Source organism: Pelodiscus sinensis, chromosome 2 (genome assembly GCF_049634645.1).
Source record: "Pelodiscus sinensis isolate JC-2024 chromosome 2, ASM4963464v1, whole genome shotgun sequence".
Classification (NCBI taxonomy): Eukaryota; Metazoa; Chordata; order Testudines; family Trionychidae; genus Pelodiscus; species Pelodiscus sinensis.
The window spans coordinates 186,235,400-186,255,763 of NC_134712.1; the positions used below are offsets into that span (position 1 = coordinate 186,235,400).

Consider the following 20,364-nt stretch of genomic DNA (forward strand, 5'->3'; position numbering starts at 1 on the left):
CCCACTTCCCCCCAAAAAATTTTAATTGCTAAGTCGGGTGTCCCACATGCCCCTTCCCTGCCCCTCTGGGTGGCCCTCTTTGCCCTTACCCACGGGCACCAGTTGCCTGTGCCAGATGCAGGAACCACGCACCTGCCATTGCCATGGATACTGCTTGCCTTCATAGCTCTACAGTCACCCCCATACTGTATGCCCCCCTCCACAATTCAACTGCTCACACCCATACTGCAGGGGCACTGGAACCATTTTTATAGTGGGGGATGCTGAAAGCTGTTGGAAACTGGAAACCCTGTGTATAATGAAAAATGTTTTAAGTAGGGATGTAAAAGAGTAGTCCAAGTGTTGACTACTCACACTCCCTCCCATCCCTCCCCCCCCCCCCCCCCTCCGCCTCTATATCAGAAGCAATAAGGGGGGGGGAGAAAGAGCTGGTGCTGGGGGGAGCAGGCTTAAAAGCCAGCTCCTCCCAGCACTGTCTCCACGGTGTGGAGTGAGGGGCAGGGGAGGCAGAGGCACAGCGGTGCTACAGCTCTGTCTTTCAAATGTAGTAAGAGCTACCTAGCTCTTACTACATTTAAAAGGCAGAGCTGCAGCACAGGAACCGGTCTCCGACTGCTGCGGCTCTGCCTTTTAAATGTCGTCAAAGCCGCTGGGCCTAGGGCCTGTGCTGCAGCTCAGGGTTAGCCACCCCCAGGAGCTAACCCCACTGCAGCTCTGACGTTTAAGGGCAGTAGTGAGAGGTTTCCCCCCACCCCCAGCAACGGATTTAGGGCAGGGCGAGTGGCGCTTCCCGAGGCCCCGCGCATGCGCCGTGTCAAAAGGGGGGGGGCACGAAATTTTGCTGCCTGGGGCCCCACGGTGCTGCCCTGGGCCCCGCTGCACTCTCATCCACCCCTGCCCCCCATGACTAATCAAATAGTCCATAGAAATTCCATCGACTACTCAATTAGCGGTTTAACCGCAAGTTAACATCCCTAAGCCAGTGGCTGCTGCAGCAACCCCCCCCCCCCCTTGTACCAGCCATACCCCGTCCCACCCCCACCGCTCACTCCCACACCCTGCGGACTCCCTTCCCCACCGCTCACCCGCACAGAGCTACGACAGGGGGGTGTAGGTCGTCGGAGAAGGTGGGGGGAGGGGCTGAGGCGGGGCGCGGACTGAGGCCCAAAACGAGCCCTCACGAGCGACCAACGGAATTTCAGGCCAGAGCGTCGGCTAAGCAGCGCGCGCGCAGACTCGAGCCCGGCCGGGCACCTGAAGCGCGCGTGGCTGCAGGCGGCGGCCGCGCGGCAAAAGGCTCTAGCTGCGGGGCTTGCAGCCGGGCCACTCGAGCGCGCGCCTGCTGCGCCGCTCCGCTCCGCCTTAGCCCGGCACAGGCACCCGAGCCGAGCGCCCGCTGCCCTGGCGAGAATCGCCTGCGGCGCCCAGCCCGCGGTAACGGCCCCACTGGTTGGGGGACTGTGAATCCTGCCCGGGAGAAGCGCGTCTCCACTCTGTACCTCCCCTGCACGCTCTGCGCTGGAAGCCCCCTGACATCGCTGGCGCCGACCCCACTATTATTGCGGCTGACTGGCCTTCAGCTCGGGCAGGACACCTTCAGGAACACGCATGGGACCTGCCTTTTCCTTCCCGGCTTCGCTTTCCAATAAAAAACAGAAAACGCGCAGGAGCCTTGAGTCAAACAAACCCGAACGGGAAAGACAAAACAAGCAGCTTCAACTTGGCGGCGCTCACGTGCGCACGCAACCTCGCCGGTCAGGCTGTTGTGACAGAAGAGTAGCCAGCTGGACTGGCCCTTTTTGAGTGGCCTGGCGAATGGCACATTGTGTTGCGTAGATGGGAGGTTGCCTTGAGCAGCCTCCTGCTCGGGTACGTCTTTGCTACAGTCTTGTTTACTTACAAAGTCCTGTTTCCTTAAACACAGTAAAAACCAAACTGCAGGAGATAGGCATGTAACTGTGAAACAGAAAACTTTCTGCCAGCACTTTGCTCTAGTGCCTTTTTTCTTGTAGCTTTTTTTCTTAGGGTCTAGCTACCAGAGCTTCTTTGACTACGTATAATATAGACTTCTTTCTCCATCTTTGGGGGCCCTGCTTCTCTTTCGCTATCCAGGCCCCACCAACCTAACCCCAGAATTTTGCATTTCATTTTCCAGTGAAATTGCTTGAGGCCTATGCTTCAATTTCTGCTCAAGCCTTGCAATATAGTCCATGTGTTCCCAAACTGGAGGGGGGGAGGGCGTGAAGACATTCCAAGGGGGGTGCGAGGCGACCCAGCCAGCCCTTCCCGTCAATTCCTTTCCCATAAGTTTTTCTGCTATATTTGTTTTTCGGTCCTGGTCAGTTCCTTTTTTTTTTTTTTTGCTCAACAAGTTTTGCTGCTATTGGTGGGAGGGGAGCATAAGGGTTTCTCAAAAATCAAAAAGGGGGCGTGATGCCTAAAAGCTTGGGAACCACTACAATATACCCATTGGCGTCTATTGCTTCAGCTACCTGGTCTCCTAAAGGAACCTTACATTTATCCTGATGGTGCCCTACCAGCCCCACTAAAGTTTCCTTCAAATTCTCAGCATAATAATAATATACCGTATTTTCCGGCGTATAGGGCGACTGGGTGTATAAGACGACCCCCTATCTTTTTAATTAAAAGATAGGGTTTCATCTTATACCCCAGCGCCCCTCCGCCTCCTTTGCTCCCGGTGTCCCTGGTCTGCTGGAGATGGTCCCCAGCAGACCAGAGGCACCAGGAGCAAAGCCGCCAGGAGCACCTGGGCTGCCCCCCCCCCCCCCGCCGGAGCCCCTCCGCGGCTTTGAAAGCCTCGGGGGAAGCCGGCGGGGGGGGCATCCCAGGCACGCATGGGCTGCCCCCCCGCCGGAGCCCCTCCGCGGAAAGCCGCGGAGGGGCTCCGGTGGGGGGGCAGCCCATGCGCGCCTGGGATGCCCCGCCGCCGGCTTCCCCCAAGGCTTTCAAAGCCGCGGAGGGGCTCCGGCGGGGGGGCAGCCCATGCGCGCCTGGGATGCCCCCCCCACCGGCTTCCCCCGAGGCTTTGAAAGCCTCGGAGGGGCTCCGGCGGGGGGGCAGCCCATGCGCGCCTGGGATGCCCCGCCGCCGGCTTCCCCCGAGGCTTTCAAAGCCGCGGAGGGGCTCCGGCGGCGGGGCATCCGGCGTACAAGACGACCCCCGATTTTTGGGGGATGTTTTTTAACATCAGAGGTCGTCTTGTATGCCGGAATATACGGTATACAAGTTTGCTTCCACTTAGGGACATACAAGGAATTATCTTCCTCTGTTTTGTAGGACGTGGGCATTATTTGCAACTTTAACCACCAGCCCTTTAATAAATTTGCTATAATCTATACCACAGACAATAAATTCAGTAGTTAACCAGGAATAACTTGATAAATTCACATTATTTTACCCCAGTGCTCTTAATCATCTCATGTGAATCTGATAAAAAATTAACAGAGATATATGGGTGGGAAGAAGACTTTTTATAGAAATCTTCACTTTATTCTTTTGTGGGTGTTTATATTAGGTATGTATTCCAGCAACAGTTTTTTATAATGCGTAGAGGACATACAGGAATAGCTATTATAAACCATGTCTATCTCTCCACATATGTGCAATGTGCTTAGCCATTTCCTATCACCATAATCAGTCACTTAGGCTGTGTCCAGACTCAGGGGTTTTTTCGGGAAAAGTAGCCTTTTTCCGAAAAAACTTCACCTGCGTCTAGACTGCAGCCGCGTTCTTTCGAAATTAAATCGAAAGAACACGGCTTTTCTTTCGACGGCGGTAAACCTCATTTCATGAGGAAGAACGCCTTCTTTCGAAAGTGCTTCTTTCGAAAGAAGGCGTTCTTGAATGTAAATAGGGCTTCTTCAAAAGAGAGCATCCAGACTCACTGGGTGCTTTCTTTCGAAAAAGCGGCTTGCTCTTTCGAAAGTTCCGCGTGCAGTCTAGACGCTCTCTTTCGAAAGAGGCTCTTTCGAAAGTATCTTTCAAAAGAGCCTCTTTCGAAAGAGGCTTGCGGTCTAGACATAGCCTTAAAGAGGTGGTAATCAGCTGTTGATGTCAGTCAGCTCTCACTCATCAAGGATATGTGACATAACCTAAAGTTCACTGCATCTACATTGTCGGTCATTAGAGAAATCTCATTAGAAAAAAATGACCCCACAATTGCTCAGGCCTGTTCAACACTGGTTCAGGGAAGACTACAATGATCTTGGGAAATCAAAATCTGATGGGCAGAAAGTTGAGTCAGTGGTGAAAGAGTGAATAACAACTGTCATTGCTGACCACTCAGCAGATTCTGCTATAATGTCTATAAGTGACCATAAAGGGTGTTTAGAAGACAGGCAAATTGGTGAGTGATTGAAGAGGGCTGAGTACAAAGGCAAGTTGTTCTCAGAGATCTTGGCCAGGAGCATGATGGAGTCCCTCTTGCAGCAGATGTGGTGCAGTGCTGTGTTACTAAGTCATGGCTAACGAGTTCCACATAAAGTTCTGTAACAATGCACATATCTTTGTTAAGTTCTATATCGATGAGCCTCATGTGAGACGAGACAACAGGCAGGAGCACAGTACTCTGCAGCAGAATAACGAGGACAATGACGGATATTAAGCATCCCAGAATTTGCACCCCAGGTTGAGCTGGACAGTTTTCTGAGCAATTTGTTCCGAGTGCTACGTTGAACTGCTACCTTCTTCAAGTGGTTGTGGTACAGTAATTACTCGTTTAACATGTTCCCGCTTCACACGTTTTCATGATAGCACGATTTTTTTAAGGAATGTTTTTTTAATAACATGACCGTCCCAAAATAACACAAAAAAAAATCAAGTGGCGGACTACTTTGTGCGGCAGTATAAGTTGTGAAAACAGCAGTAATACTGTACTCTATGCATGAGCAGATGAATACTGTACATGGGGTCATAGCGCTCCTCCGCTCACTCACGTGTTTATCCTGTGTTAACAAACAGCGGCGACTTGCATTGCTAGATACTGTATCTTGCTGTGTATTACTATATCACTTACGAGTGGAAAGCGTAAAGAAAGTTATACATCTGCTTCTGCAAGCAAGAAGCATAGAAAATCGTCTACATTAGAAGAGAAACTTGCAGTGATTAAGCAAATTGAAAAAGGTGAATGCAGTTGTGGTATCTCCTGCACTTTGATACAGTGAGGTATCATTAACTATTATAGCTGTTTAAGTATTCTAGGAAAAGCTTAGGAAAATGCATGGTAAAGATTTTAGCTGCTTTATTTAAAATTAATTAGTTGGCATATTTTATGAAGGACACAATCCTCCGTTGGTATAAATACCCATAACTCCATTGATTTCAACTGGATTATGACAATTTATACAAGCTGAAGTTCTGGCCCAAGGTGTCTTAGATTGACCCTAACTGCTTATTGTTGTATTTGACGTTCCTAATTTCATACTTAAATCTGAGTATGTTGTTTTGTACTCACATTTGAGTTTGTTGATGACATACTAGATTTGTTTAAAAGACAACAAAATAAAGTTGCCATATTCAGATAAGAATTATGACCTGGATTAAGCCCAAAGAGCATTTTGAGAGCCTTATTTCAATATAACATGTTGCCATCTGTATTTAGTGCTGTTTACACTGACACTGAATCCATAAATATTGAATAAAATATATTTTAAAATATAATCAGGTCGCAATTAACAGAATACAGGGTGGCAAGGATAATGACATTCTGAATGCATGTAATACACATGAAAATTGCAAATTATGCTAATGGATAATTTCTCACTTTATAATGTAAAAGTACTGGAATTTTTATTTGGTCATATTTATTTTCTAAATTTCTGAGGCACATTCATTATTGGAAATCAATGCTAAAAACAATTGGGATAAATGGGAAGCTTCAGTTTATAATTAAATTGAAGGTATTTCAGCACCACTATATCTGATTTTTATACCCAGCTATTGCTTTGTATGGTTTTATCTATAACACAGTCCAGTAGCTCACATTTATTTCTGTTCCTGAATATTGGAGCAGTAACTGCTCAGTTCTTTTAATTTTGAATATATGGGTGCAGAAGTTAATATTGGCAGAGTATTTGTTCAGAAAAGCATACACTTGATATCAAATTACCTAATCCAGGGTATGTCTATACTGCAGTGTTTTTCCCGAAAAATTGATGTTTTTCTGGAAAAACTACACTTACGATAGAAAGTCGAAAGAATGCAGAGGGGTTTCCGACAATGGTAAACCTCCTTCTACAAGGAAGAAGCCTTTTTTCTGAAAGAGCTCTTTCGGAAAAAGGTGTGTATGGATGGGGAAGAAGGGTTTTTTTCCGAAAGAACAGACCTCCAGGAAAAAGCACAGGTGCCCTAGTGACCATTCAGTCCACAGAAATCAAAACTTAAATGTGAGATAGCATCCAACATCGCTTTTTCGTTGTGCTTTTGCTGTTTAGACACTCTCTTTCGAAAGTAGTTTTTCCGGAAGATCTCTTACGGAAAAGCTTTTTCCAAAAGAAGCCTGCAGTCTAGACATAGCTCCAGAGATAGCCAGACTGAGACTCTTTACTGAGTCTCCTGCAGCTCTTTGTAGCACATCATATTCAAACTCTGTGTGATTTAATTATAAACCAGACTACTTTTATTATGTTAGTAGCCAATTGTAATTTATAAAATAATCCTTTGTTAGAATTATCTAATCTATCTATATATCTAATGAACCAATGAATTCACACTAATGTGGATCTTTTGGGTAATGTTAATCACTACTTTGACTTTTTAACTTCTGAGTTCTGAGCATCACTGAGCTAACCTATCATATTAAGCAGAACAAGATTTGATTTTAATTTAGCATAGACCTAGAGCCGTGGTCACCAACCAGTAGATCGCGAGCTACCGGTAGATCTCAGGGGCTCTAAGAGTAGCTCTTGAGCCCGCTCTGAATTGCGTGCCTGCGCAGTACATTTACATTAGATTTCCTCATTTGAGGAGCAGCTACTCACTGAGCAACAACACAGGTGAGTAGCTGCGAGGAATGGTGGGAGCTGGGAGGTCGGGAAGGCTGAAACACCACAGCCAGCTGACTCTGGCTTTCAGCTGAAAGAGGCTGCCCGCGCTCCAGCTGATCAGCGGCTTCTCCTCTGCGCCTGCCCATGTGGAGCGTGGTGCACTCTGGCTGAGCGCCATGGTCAGCTGGCCGGGCAGCCACTTCTCTTCGCTTCCCTCCATGGCTGGTGTAGGGAACTCCCTGCTCCCAACCTTGTTCCCTCTCCTCTGCCCCAAACTTGTCCCCTGTCCTCCTGGCCCCCTGTTCCCTCTCCTTTGCCTCCCCACCCCATTGCAGAAACCTGCCCCCCCCTGCAGAAACTTGTCCCCCGGCACCCTGCCCCCCCTGCAGAGACCAGTTCCTTCTGGCACCCTGTCTCCTACTACAGAAACCTGTCCCCCTGCTCCCCTCTGCAGAAACCTGTCCACCCCAGCACCCTGTCCCCTGCTGCAGAAACCTGTCCTGGCACCCTGCCCCCTCTCCCCTGCCCCCACTGGCACCCTGTTCCCTGCTCCAGAACCCACTAGCACTCCTCTCCAGTACTGTGTCCCCTGCTCCCAAATGACTTTTCTATGGGTCAGTGACCCCTGACTCAAGGCAGGTTTCCTGCCATTCTCATAAATAAAGACAATGCAGAAACTTTTTGTGTTTGACATAGTATTTTATTTAAAAATGAAGCCTGGCTATAAAACCCCCAATTGGGGCCAAGCCCCCATCTGGCCACAACCACTCCTGCATTCCCCCTTCCCCAGACCCTATATCTGAGCCTATCAAACACTGGAACCTCCTGCCCTCAACCCCTCACATACCCCAACCCAAATTCCTGCACCCTCACATCCGCAAGCCTGTGGCTTGCTTAGTATCCCAACACTGCCCAGCCTGGAGCCCCCTCCCCGAGCCAGTGTCCCCTTCTCCACCTCCTCCTACATCTAGATTTCCTCCCAGAGCTTGCACCACTCACCCCTTCCCACACCCAAATCCCTCATTCCCACCCCAGAGCCTACACATCCTGTCTCAACACAGCAAGGGTCCAGCAAGACTGCAGGAGTTTTTCAGGATTCTGGAGATATCCCAGAAAAACTCTTCTGCATCCAGGGTTCCGTTTGTTCTTCCGCTTTTTTAGTGGAAGAGCAAACAGGCTCTTTTGGTCACCCCTATATTCCTCTTTCCACAAGGAATAAGGTGGCTTCCAAAAGAAGGGTTTTTTTTCTGACATTTTGTCCAGTCTAGACAGGCCAAATGTTGGAAAAACCTCTTCCTACAGAAGGATTTAAAAAAAAGCAGCAGTATAAGGATTGGGGATAGCAAGTGATGGAGAGTAGGAGAATAGAGAGAGCGGGGCTTCAAGGAAGGGGCAGGGTGGTAGATCTTGGCTTGGTCTGTCATTTAAAAAGTGATCTTGGGTATAAAAAGGTTGGAGACCACTGACCTAGAGTAACCAGACATCCTGATAAAATCAGAACTATGTTCCCTGTCTCAACTGATGTACAATTGGGTTGCCATTTGTCCTGATATTTAGGTGAAGAGATGAGAGGGAGAGTAAGGAGGGATGCAGCAAACCAGTGGCGGGCACAGGGGTGAGCAGCATGCCAGTGGCAGGTGGGGGCATCTAGCAGTGAGCAGTGGAGTCGTATGTGGGAGTGGGCAGGTGGGGGTGTAAGCAGGCTGGCGAGGGGTCTCCCCCTTACCCCCCAAGCAGAGTGCAGCTCCCGAGTTCTGATTCCTGGCACTTGAGAATAAATTAAGTAGAGCAAAAGGAATGGGAAAGGGATGCCCTTACCTGAGGCTGGGAACAAAAGTCAAGTTTCAATTCTGCTGTCACCTGTCAGCCCTTTGTGACCAGGGGCTCAGAGAGGCGCTGCATCCTAACCCACTTTTGGTGAATGAGTTTGGGATCTGATCCAAAGTGAACTGAAATTGCAATTTATTTTAAGGGATGGGGGCAGCACCCCCAGGAAGCTTTGTCATTTAGGACATGCACTCTGCAGAGGTAAGAGAGGAGGAAACCCACCCTAGTCAATTCAGCCCCAGGGGGCTTCTGACCCCTCGCCTACTCCCAGTAGCATCCCAGTGTTTCTCAGCACCCAGGGCCGAGTGACAGTCCTGGAGCAGGAGCCCTCTGTGTTCCGTGTGCCTCTAGGAAGGGCTGGGTAGGGCAGTTCACACCCACAGCCAGGCATGGAGTTCCCCAGAGTTGGCTCTGTGAATGCAACGGAAGGGCCACAACTGCTGGCTTTGAAATGAGAGGCAGCTCTTTCTGGTGGGGGAGGCAGCTAGAAGTGGAATATTGTTGTTTGTAAGCTCGCCCCCTCTGCCACCTGTTTTTGCAAAAACCCTACTCCCATAGCAGTACTGGAGACCCAAAGTTCAGTCTATAAGGAATTTCAGCAAGGATTGCCCAGTGTCAGCCTTCTTACATTCAAGTTGAAAAAGATACTGAAGAAATGAATTTAATTAAATAACTTTATAAAATCTTATGATGAAACAAATAATCTAATTCTTACAACATAACACAGCTATTTTATAACCCACAGATAACGTCCATAGTTACAGTAAACATAAGTAAAGAGAAAACTCTGTCTATGTCTAGACTACAAGTTTTTTTTGAAAAAAGTGGCCTTTTTCGAAAAAACTTCACTTTTGTCTAGACTGCTACCGTGTTCTTTCGAAATTAAATCAAAAGAACATGGCGGTTTTTTCTACAGTGGTAAACCTCATTTTACAAGGAAGAACACCATTTTTTAAAGAGCTCTTTCGAAAAAAGGCATTCTTAAACGCAAACAGGGCTTTTTTGAAAGAGAGCATCCAGTTTGCCTGGGTGCTCTCTTTCGAAAAAATAGACCCTTTTTTCGAAAAAAAAGAGTGGCTGTCTAGACAATCTCTTCCGAAAGAAGCATGTAGTCTAGATGTACCCTAAAAGTGAAATTTGAACAGTTCAGTCTACACAAACACAATCAAAAAAGACTGAGAGGTTCCAAAAGCTTAGATTTAGTTCACCAAAGTCTCAGTTTGTGCCTGTGATCATCAAATCTGCACCATATGCTGAGTCTGACCCATCTCTCCACTTGCTTGTAAGAAATCTGCAGTCGGACTCTAGACAAACTCTTCCTCTGCTGTGGATTGCTCTTAGACAGCAAGCTAACTGATTAACCAGTCTGTTAACTCACAGGTGAACAGACTTAAAGAAAACCCTGTTACAAGAAAACACAAAAAACTGAGAATAACAAAATAGAAATTACTCTTTCCCTATTACCACATTTAAAGAGGAGCTGAAGAACCACACTGACTGAGAAAGTGAACTAAAAGACTGCATCTAGACTGGCAAGTTTTTCCGCAAAAGCAGCTGCACTGCTATCTACACTGGCCGCTTGAATTTCCGCAAGAACACTGACAATCTCATGTAAGATTGTTAGTGTTCTTGCGGAAATGCTATGCTGCTCCCGTTCGGGCAAAAGCCCTCTTGCGCAAATGCTTTTGCACGAGAGGGCCAGTGTAGACAATGCGGTATTGTATTGCACAAAAAAGCCCCGATCGCGAAAATGGCGATCAGGGCTTTCTTGCGCAAAACCTTGTCTAGATTGGCACGGACGCTTTTCCGCAAAAAGTGCATTTGCGGAAAAGCGTCGTGCCAATCTAGACACTCTTTTCCGCAAATGCTTTTAACGGAAAAACTTTTCCGTTAAAAGCATTTATGGAAAATCATGCCAGTCTTGACGTAGCCAAACAGTTTGGCTAAAATCAAAACAATATTTAAAGCATACAATTAACACAGAAAAAAGTATTTTCCCTCCCAGGTTCTCCTTGATCTAAGTAGCATTGCCCGTGATCCCTGGTAGAGGGTTAACAAAATCACTACCTGCTACTAAGTGCTGCGGAGTGAGGAACAACAGTTTGCTCTCTGTTCCTGGCTCAGCTTCTCCCAGATCACAAAGGCTTTAGAAAAGCATCTGCCCTCCCTGCTTCCTCATGGAATCTGACCCCAAACTACCATATCCAGCTCCAGAAGCTTCTGGGTGTGGAGTGCTAAATCTGCCCAGCAACAGTAACATTCAACTCACTCTTACCTCCAATACAGGAGTCTCTTAAAGAGATAGCTCTTACCTCCCACACAGGGGTCTCTTCATGGGTATGTCTATATTAGCCCCCTAGTTCAAACTAGGGAGGCTAATGTAGGCATTCGAAGTTGCAAATGAACCCCGGGATTTAAATATCCCGGGCTTTATTTGCATCTTCTCGTCCGGGCTCCATTATTTAATCCCCCTAGTCCGAACTAACTGCCCGCGGCTACACACGGCAGTTAAACATTAATTCGAACTAGGTCCTTAGTTCGAATTAACTGTTACACCTCATTCCATAGTCTGAATTAACTGCCCGCGGCTACACGCAGCAGTTAAACGTTAATTCAAACTAGGTTGTTAGTTTGAATTAACTGTTACACCTCATTCCATAGTCCGAACTAACAGTTAATTCGAACTAAGAACCTAGTTTGAATTAATGTTTAACTGCCGCATGTAGCTGCGGGCAGTTAGTTCGGACTAGGGGGATTTAAAAATGGCGCCCGGACGGGAAGATGCAAATAAAGCCTGAGATATTTAAATCCCGGGCTTCATTTGCAACTTCAAATGCCTACATTAGTCTCCCTAGTTCGAACTAGGGGGCTAGTGTAGACATACCCAAAGAGATTAGGTGCATGGGTTACACCTAAAGAGTTAGGTGGCAGGTGAGCAGGAGTTTTGAGGATTTTAATGTCACCTAAATTTTGGATGTAGGCATCTAAGTGAGGAGGTAGGTACTTAAGACCATGTCTTCATGTCCCAAAAGATTGACACTGCGGTGGTCTATCTTCCAGAGTTCGATTTAGCAAGTCTAGTAAAGACCCACTAAATCAAATGCTGAGAGCATGCTCTTTGATCCCAGAACTCCTACTCCTCACAAGGAGTAAGGGAAGTCAATTGGCACATTTCTCCCATCTACCTCCCACCAAAGCTCAGCTTAAGGTATGTCGACTCCAGCTATACTTTTTATGTAGCTGGAATTGTGTACTTTAAGACGACCTTTGGCTATAGCATGGACCTGGCCTAAGGCCCTGTGTGGATCCAGGACTACATCCCTAATTTTCTCAGCACCTAGATGCTTGGAAAATCTCACTAACTGCATATCTGCATTTTTAGGCACCTAAATATCTTTTAACATCTGAACTTTAGTCCCCATTCTATCAATATGTTTTCCTGATTAATTTTTTAAAGCAAAATTGCAAATTTTTAAATATGAGAAAGTAACAATAGATATAAAATTATGCTAAATTGATACATAGAAAAATAGGGTGGAGGAAATACTATAATATTAAAGTGGCTTATATGTTGATAATTTATTTTTTTAAATATAGCTGGCATACTAAAGTGAACAGTGAAATCCTTAAGTCTTTATACAATTTTAACTCTGGCTAATTCCAAACCACATTAACAGCAGTTTGCTTGATGTTGCCCTGATCCTCAATTTAGAACATACAAATGGAGTGCAGGGCCCTACTAAAGTTAGCACATATGTGTAAATTAAAAGATAGAGACTTAAGAACTGACCTCAGGATTTGGCGCAGTGGTTTATTAGCATGGAAAAATGGATTCTAAATACAGCTGAAAACAGAGGTCTATTTTTCTCTGAGTTTAAAAAAAGCGTCAACAACGCCTGACCTACATTTTTTGCAATATTTTAACTCAAATGTAACAAAATATTTCTAACTGTTCATAGTAAAATAACAAAATTTCTTAGAGACCTATTAACTATAAAGACAGATCTTTTTTTCTTCTTTCAAAAGAAGAGTTTTCTCATTTAGAATAATCGGATACTTTTCCCTAACTGAGATCATTTTTTCCAACAGATGTACAGAGAAGAAACTCTGTAACCACAATTCTATTCCCTGAGTCACTATTTTCAGCTATTTTCCATCTCTTTATTCACATTGTAGTGAGATCTTGTGGGGTGGAAAGTTAATGATATATAGTTATGCTATAATATGGAGCAATTTCTGTACTCAGCTGTACATTCATTTCTCCAGGTTGCTTTGTGGCATGATACACAGTTCCTTTGGGCCTCGATTGGAGAACTCTAAATGTACAAAAGCATTCTGCCTTGATTATGACACAGAATTAAATTCCTAACATTCTTTTAAATAGCAGAGGACAGCAGTGTGATCTAGCTGCCCTCCCCAGGGAATCTATGTGGATTGGATTTGTTGAATGAGGGCTTTCTGGAAGGAAACTCCTATATAGGGTATGTCTAGACTGCAGGCTTCTTTTGTAAGAAGGTTTTTCAGAAGAGAGCGTCCACACTGCCAAAGCACATTGAGAAAGCAACCTGCTTTTTCGAAAGAAAGGGTCCACAATGAATGGACGCTATCTCGCATTTAAGCTGTGATTACTATGGATGGAGTGCCCACCAGGGCACCTGTCCTTTTTCCTGGAGGCCTCTTCCTTCGAAAAAACTCCCTCTTCCACGTCTCCACACGCCTTTTTCCGAAAGAGCTCTTTCAGAAAAGGCATTCTTTCTCGTAGAATGAGGTTTACCAATGTCGGAAAAAACTCTGTGTTCTTTCGATTTTCTTTCGAAAGAACGCAATAGCAGTGTGGATGTAAGTGAAGTTTTTTTTGAAAAACTGCTGTTTTTCTGAAAAAAACTCTGCAGTCTAGACACACCCACAGTGATAAAGTGAGAATTATTCCTTCCTCATCTTGCATTGGACTGAGGAAAAGCAATCATGTTTCTGCTTGACCTAGTTAGTCAGAACAGGTGAACCATATTACAACTAACTCAGCTCCAGATTCCAGTAGTGTCCCTAGAAGGGTATGGAGCCAGGAAAAATCCTCTCTCTGCCATGGGCCCCACCCCACTTCTTCATGGCCCTATTCTGCCTCTTCCTACCCCCATTGTAGTCTTTCCTGAATACTCCCTCCTCTGTGCAACACAACCCGTGGGATTACCAGAGGAACCTAGCACTGGCCCTATTTCTTAACTGTATGCCTTGAGGTTGGTATTTACACTTACGTTCTACTCCAGACATCTTGACAATACCCACCAGATTAGGCCCCACACATGAGATAGGTGGTCAAACACCTGTCTACTCCTAGTTTGTCAAATGCTCTGGGCTTACGTGCCAGATACATAGAATAAAACAACTGTCTGCATGCTCAGAGATAGATATGTAGGCATACAAAACCCTTTACTGCAAAAACTTAGGTGCCAAGTGAAATTAGGTGCTTATATCATTTAGCGGGAGCTTTGTGGATCACAAAACTCTGAAACTGGGATTTAGGCACCTAACTACTATTATGGATCCATCCATGGAACCTGACTTCCATTATTTTTTTTCTTCTTCTTTGTGTAGTCATTTGCATTGTAGCAAAGTCAATGAAAAGTGAGTGTAAAAGCTGCTCTTATAATTTTTTGCAACTTTTTATGCCGACTTGCAAGGATCAAAATTATTACAAAAGGTAACAAGTGGTGGAGAACAAGTTTCTTGTTTTTACCAAGCTCTGGTCTACACAATTTCAGTAGCTGAATTAAAAAATGGCTAATGTTGATTAAACCTAAGTAGTTTATTAAATGTTAATTGTATACAGGGAGTATGGCTTTCTGACACTTAGCAATGATTAGAGGAGTGAGGTTCTGGAATGGCCTTCCAAGGGAAGTAGTGGGGGCAAAAGATCTATCTGGCTTCAAGATTAAACTAGATGGGTTTATGAAGGGGATGGTTCGATGAGATAATATGATCTTGGTAACTAATTGACCATTCATTCCATGTGCATGGAACAAGGTGTACCAGTAGTTTGAATTAGAGAGCCTAATTCAAACTACCTACTCCGTGCCGCGTGTAGCCGCGGGCACAGAGTCAGCACTAAGGGGGATTTAAAAATGGTGGTACCCGGCAAGATGCAAATGAAGCCTGGGATATTTAAATCCCGGGCTTCATTTGCAACATTGAATGCCTACATTAGCCACTCTAGTTCGAACTAGGGTGGCAGTGTAGACGTACCCTTACATAAAATGTCTACAGAATCAGGGCCATTGAGCAGAAGTTTAAACTGTATAAGACCGTGAAAATGTACCAGTTTAAAAAAACCTAAGGATGTTGCTCAGAGAGCAACTGAATTCAGACAGCAGAATTGGAAAACATTTTATATACTTCTGGAGGAATTTTGTGCCACTGCACATGTGCAAAATTAATGTCCCTGCAATTTCTTTGCTTTCCCACCGGAAAATGACTTTCTGACAGGGAAGCAAAGGGACGCTGCAAGAGCAGTCAAGTATCATTCCATAGCAGTGCAGGTACATCATTGTAGGCACCCAGAGCACCCAGCAGAGAGACAAATCACTGGGGAGGGATAGGGACTACTCAGCTAGTAACTTCTAAAGCTGGAATCAGCAGCTAGTCCCAGCTGGGTTTTAGGTAAAAGAAGACAGGACTTTCTCTTTCCATGCAAAGAGTGCTTGGGGCTGTGTCAGACTATTCCACAGCTGCAGTTAGCTCAACTTTCTCCCCTGCTTCCTGCCCAACAACTCCTTAGCTGTGTGTGAAGAGGTCCCTGTAAGGGAGCTGCTCCCCCAGTCACCCAACTCCCATTCCTAAATATCCTTTCCAAAACCCACCTGGTACATCCAGAACCCCTCATATCCTACCCCTCCATATTCAAACCCCTCAAACCTCTCTCCACTGAACCTCAGCTTCTATATTTGGAACCGCCCTGCATCCCACTGAGCTCTCTGCACTCAAATCCTCATGTGGACGAGCCCCACTCCCTTCCACCACCTTGAACTCCCACATACAGAGCCCCAACTAGCTGCACCCAGACTCCCACCCTACTTAGCCCCACTCTTCCAGCATCCACCCCCCCTCACTGAGAGGCCCACACCCAGACTCCCCTCCAATGAGCCCCAGCTACCCTCACCTGGAAGCCACTGCAAAGTCCCATTGCACTTGGGACCCCATCCCATAAGCTTCTGTGCATCCATATCCCCCCACAGTCCTAGACTCCTGACTGAGCCACAGAGAATCCTCTCACTGCACACCTGGATCCCCACACATTGAGCCTCCATACTTGGATCCTCCCTAACTAAGCCTGCTTGCCCCACACCTGGTATGCCTGTCACAGAGAGGCAGTCCCAGGATTCTTCTGGGGCAGGCTAAAGCCTTGTACTGTGTAAAAGTTGGGTGCAGCCTCACCACTGACTTTGTGTCCCAGAAGTGGGAGGTGGGGGCTTCAGGGTGATCTGACATCTTTGTGCAGCCAGTGGCTTGCATTTATTTGTTGATAAATACAACTTACAGAACTTTGCAAAAATTTAAAATATGATGTGCAAAATTTCCAGTTTTTTGTGCAGTTTTTAATTTTTGGTGCAGAATGCCCTCAAGAATATTTTAGAGTGAGGATGCTGAAAGCCATTGAATAAACCTGTAAACCGGGGTTGGGGAATCCTTTTTGGGTCAGGGGCCACTGACCCTCAGAAAAATCAGTCAGGGGCTGCGCAAAAATGAAGAGGGAAAACCCCCCAAAAAACCCTTGCACACCAGAACGTAGGGAGGCCAAGGCTAGTAGATTGTGTGTGCTTTGGCCCTGTGGGGGATGGTGAGGAGGCTGGAGCACCAGCACAGGCTCTCCAATGCTGTGGGGAAGCCTTGAGCCACAGGGGCCAGAGCTAGGCAAGCAGGGAGCCACGTGGCCCTCTGAGCCTTAGGTTCCCCACCCCTATTGTAAACACTTCAAGCCTGGAGTATGCTACTACCCTATTAATTCCAGCACTGCCAAATACAGGTTTGAAATGGCTGTGTTTGGATAGCCAATTAATAATTTTGTTGTATTTCTGAATGTATAGGTAGTAGGGTTGCTCTAAGATAGACTCTAGGGGTACGTCTAAACTACATGGCTCCATCGACGGAGCCATGTAGATTTGTTTGTTTGGTAAAGTCAAATGAAGCCGTGATTTAAATGATCGCAGCTTCATTGAAATTTACATGGCTGCCGTGCTGAGCCGACAAACAGCTGATTGGCTGTTTGTCCACTCAGCGCGCTAGTCTGGACGCTCCCCTGCCGACATCAAAACCCTTTGTCGGCAGCCCCGGTAAACCTCATCCCACGAGGAATAACGGAGCTGCCGACAAAGGGCTGTGATGTCGGCAGGGGAGCGTCCAGACTAGCGCGCTGAGTGGACAAACAGCCAATCAGCTGTTTGTCGGCTCAGCACGGCAGCCATGTAAATTTCAATGAAGCTGCGATCATTTAAATCGCGGCTTCATTTGACTTTGCCTATGTGTCTAATTTACATGCCTCTGACGACAGAGGCATGTAGTCTAGACACAGCCTTGGATTCTCCTAGAGTCTCTGAAAAATTAAAGATTATATGATATGATGAAACCTTCAGGAATACATCCAACCAAAATTGGTAACTGTGAGGTAGATTTCAGAGGTAGTCATGTTAGTCTGTTTCAGCAAAAACAAGGAATCCAGAGGCACCTTAAGGACTAATTTTATTGTGGCATAAGCTTTTGTGAGTTGCAATGCATCTGATGCTGTGAGTTTCAACTCATGAAAGCTTATACCTTGATAAAATTATGAGGAATCCTGTGACATCTTAAAGACTAAGGGTATGTCTACACTACAGTGCTAATTTGAACTAACTTATTTCGAATTAATTAATTCGAAATAAGTTAATTCGAAATAACGCATCTAGACCCAAAAACTAATTTGAATTAGCGTTTTGCCATTTAGAAATAGCGAGTCCACACTGATTGGATGCTGGGTCGCATTTAAGGGCAGCTGAAACTGGTTCCGGCATCAGGTCAGTAGTTGCTTTGTGTGGCTGCTGTCTGAGGCTCGTGCTTAAAGGAACCCTCTGGACAGCCAGTTCTCAGCTTTTTCGCTTGCTTGCCTACCTCGCCAAGGGACAGCAAAGTGTTTTCCTCTCCACCTGCCTGTGTCAGTAGTTCCCATTGGGGACAGTGCTGCAGTTGGCACCATGGAGCCAGAGCTCGCCCTGGGCATGCTGCTCCAGCAATGGCTGGAGGCTGCCTGGCACCATCTGGTGCACGTCAAATTTAGATGCCTCCTCACCCACCTCGACATCGCCGAGCACAATATCCCTCCCATGGTGGCAGCATGTTGTGTGCTGCACAATGTATGTGAGCGGAAGGGGGAGGTTTTCCTGCCAGCCTGGATGGCTGAGGCTGAGCACATGGCTGGCCAGTATGCGCAGCCCCACACCACCGCCGTCCGGGAGGCCCAGCGGGGGGACGTCCTGATCCGGGAAACCCTGCAGGAGAGCTTCCAGGTGGAGGGGGACTGAACTCTCCCTGCATGCCCCACTGGGGCCTTCTTCTACCCTCACCTCCTTCCCCTTTCTCCTCCCTAACCCCCCTTCCTAATGTAAAATAAAAACACCTGTTTTGCCAAAAAAACCTTCTCTTTATTGTACATACCTGGGCTGGGGGAGGGAGAAACCTGGGAGGAGGGAGCTGGAAGGGGGAGGAAGGGGAGGAAGGGAAGGTAAAGCTCAGGGTTGGGGGTCCTGCTGGCTCTCCCGTCTCGGGTGCAGGGGCGTCATGGGGTGAGTGGGTGTGGAGGGTGGGGCAGGAGGGACGGGGGGGTGCGGAGGAAGTGGGAGGGGGAGCAGGAGTGGGAGGAGGAGCGAGAGCTGGGGCGGCCACAGGGGCTGGAGCAGGAGGAGGCAGGAACCTGTCCACCAGAGTCTGAAGGTGACCTTGGAGGGCACGACCCTGCTCCTCCAGTGCCTCCAAGCTGCGCTGCCGCAGACGCAGGTCCTCCTGGACCCAGTGGTCCTGGGTGCAGAGCTGGTGCTCCAGTAGCCGCAGGTGCTAGTCCTCCAAGTTCCGGGTGCGCCTGCTGGCCTGGGTGCGGGTGGCTGTTGCAGGCGAGGTGGTGCGCCCTGCAGGCCCAGGTGCTGTGGCTGTGGTGAAACAAGAGCAGTGGTCAGTTCTCCCTGGGGACACAGTGGGTGAAACCCAGCCCCCCTCTGCAAGGCGAGGTTGGCGTGTGGGGAACGGGGGCCAGGGCCCCTTCATGATATCCAGCTGCTGCTCCATGGTGGGCAAGGCCCAGGCGCACGGTCCCTGGGCTCCCTCTCCCCCCTCCGCTCCCCATACACATAAGGGGAGCATGATGGCACTCATGTGGAGCCCTCCCCGGCCTCGGACGACACAGCCGATGTGCTCTGTGGGGTGCCTCAGGGGTCCTGGGTCCTGGGCAGGCTCCTTGCAGGCTCCTGGCTCTCGGCATCTTCCTTCTCCTCCTCCTCTGTGTCAGGGATGGGTCCCTCTGCCCCGGGGTTGATCACTACCCAGGGCATGGACTGCGTGAGCCCCCAGGATGCTGTCCAGGGCATCGTAATGAGGGCATGCCTCCGGGTCTGCCCCTGGCTGGGAGGCCCTGGAATAGGCCTGCCACAGGTCTTTAATCTTGCAGCGGACCTACTCCTGGGTCTGCATGTGGCCTCTGATGGCCAGGCTGGCAGCTTTGCGGCTGTAGACGGCCTCTGCCTAGTGCAGAGATCATGGACGTTGGAGGCCTCCCCCCAACCCTCGATGAGGTCCACGGTCTTAGCACTAGACCAGGCGGGCGCCCGCCTTTTGCGGCCCTGGGCAGACTCCTGGGAGCCGCTAGCCTGGTCCTCGGAAGAAGTAAAGGGCTGGTGGCAGCGGGTGGCTGGCTCATCCCATGCTAGGTGCAGAGTCTGCTGGCTGAATGCTGGCAGGCTTGCAACTGGCACGGGCAGACCGTGTCCCTTTAAGGACTCCGAGGATGGGAGGCGGGCACAAGAGTTTCCCTAGTTTGGCCTAGAGTGGCCACCAGGGCAACCTGGGAAGGGCTAGCCCCCAACTAGTTTGAATTAAGTGGCTACACAGCCCTTAATTTGAACTACTTAATTCGAACTAGGCGTTAGTCCTCGTAGAATGAGGTTTACCTACTACCAGTTAAGCGCTCCACTGTTTCAAATTAAATTTGAAATAGCGGTTTGCATGTGTAGCCCCTATTAAAGTTAATTCAAACTAATGGCTATTAGTTCGAATTAACTTTGTAGTGTAGACATACCCTTATAGTCTAGTCGAACCCACACTGGGTTGAGAGAGGAGGTGTGGGCTCTGGGGTGGGAATGAGAGATTTGGGTGTGGGAAGGGGTGAATGGTGCAAGCTCTGGGAGGGAATTTGGATGCAGGAGGAGATGAAGAAGGGGATGCTGGGTCAGAGATGGGGTTTTAGGCTGGGGAATGTTGGGGTCAGGTGGAGGGTTGGGGTGCTGAGCAAGCCACAGGCTTG

At 47.7% G+C, this 20,364-nt stretch overlaps 1 protein-coding gene across 1 annotated transcript in view; it reads right to left on the reverse strand.

The window, feature by feature from the left end:
* The window catches only part of ZCWPW2 (zinc finger CW-type and PWWP domain containing 2), a 107,659-nt gene extending 104,888 nt beyond the window's left edge, over nucleotides 1-2,771 (reverse strand). The window contains exon 1 of the mRNA XM_075921989.1: nucleotides 1,086-2,771. The gene's annotated coding sequence lies outside the window, so the exon portion shown is untranslated. The remainder of the gene's footprint in view (nucleotides 1-1,085) is intronic.
* Between the last annotated feature and the right edge of the window lie 17,593 nt (nucleotides 2,772-20,364).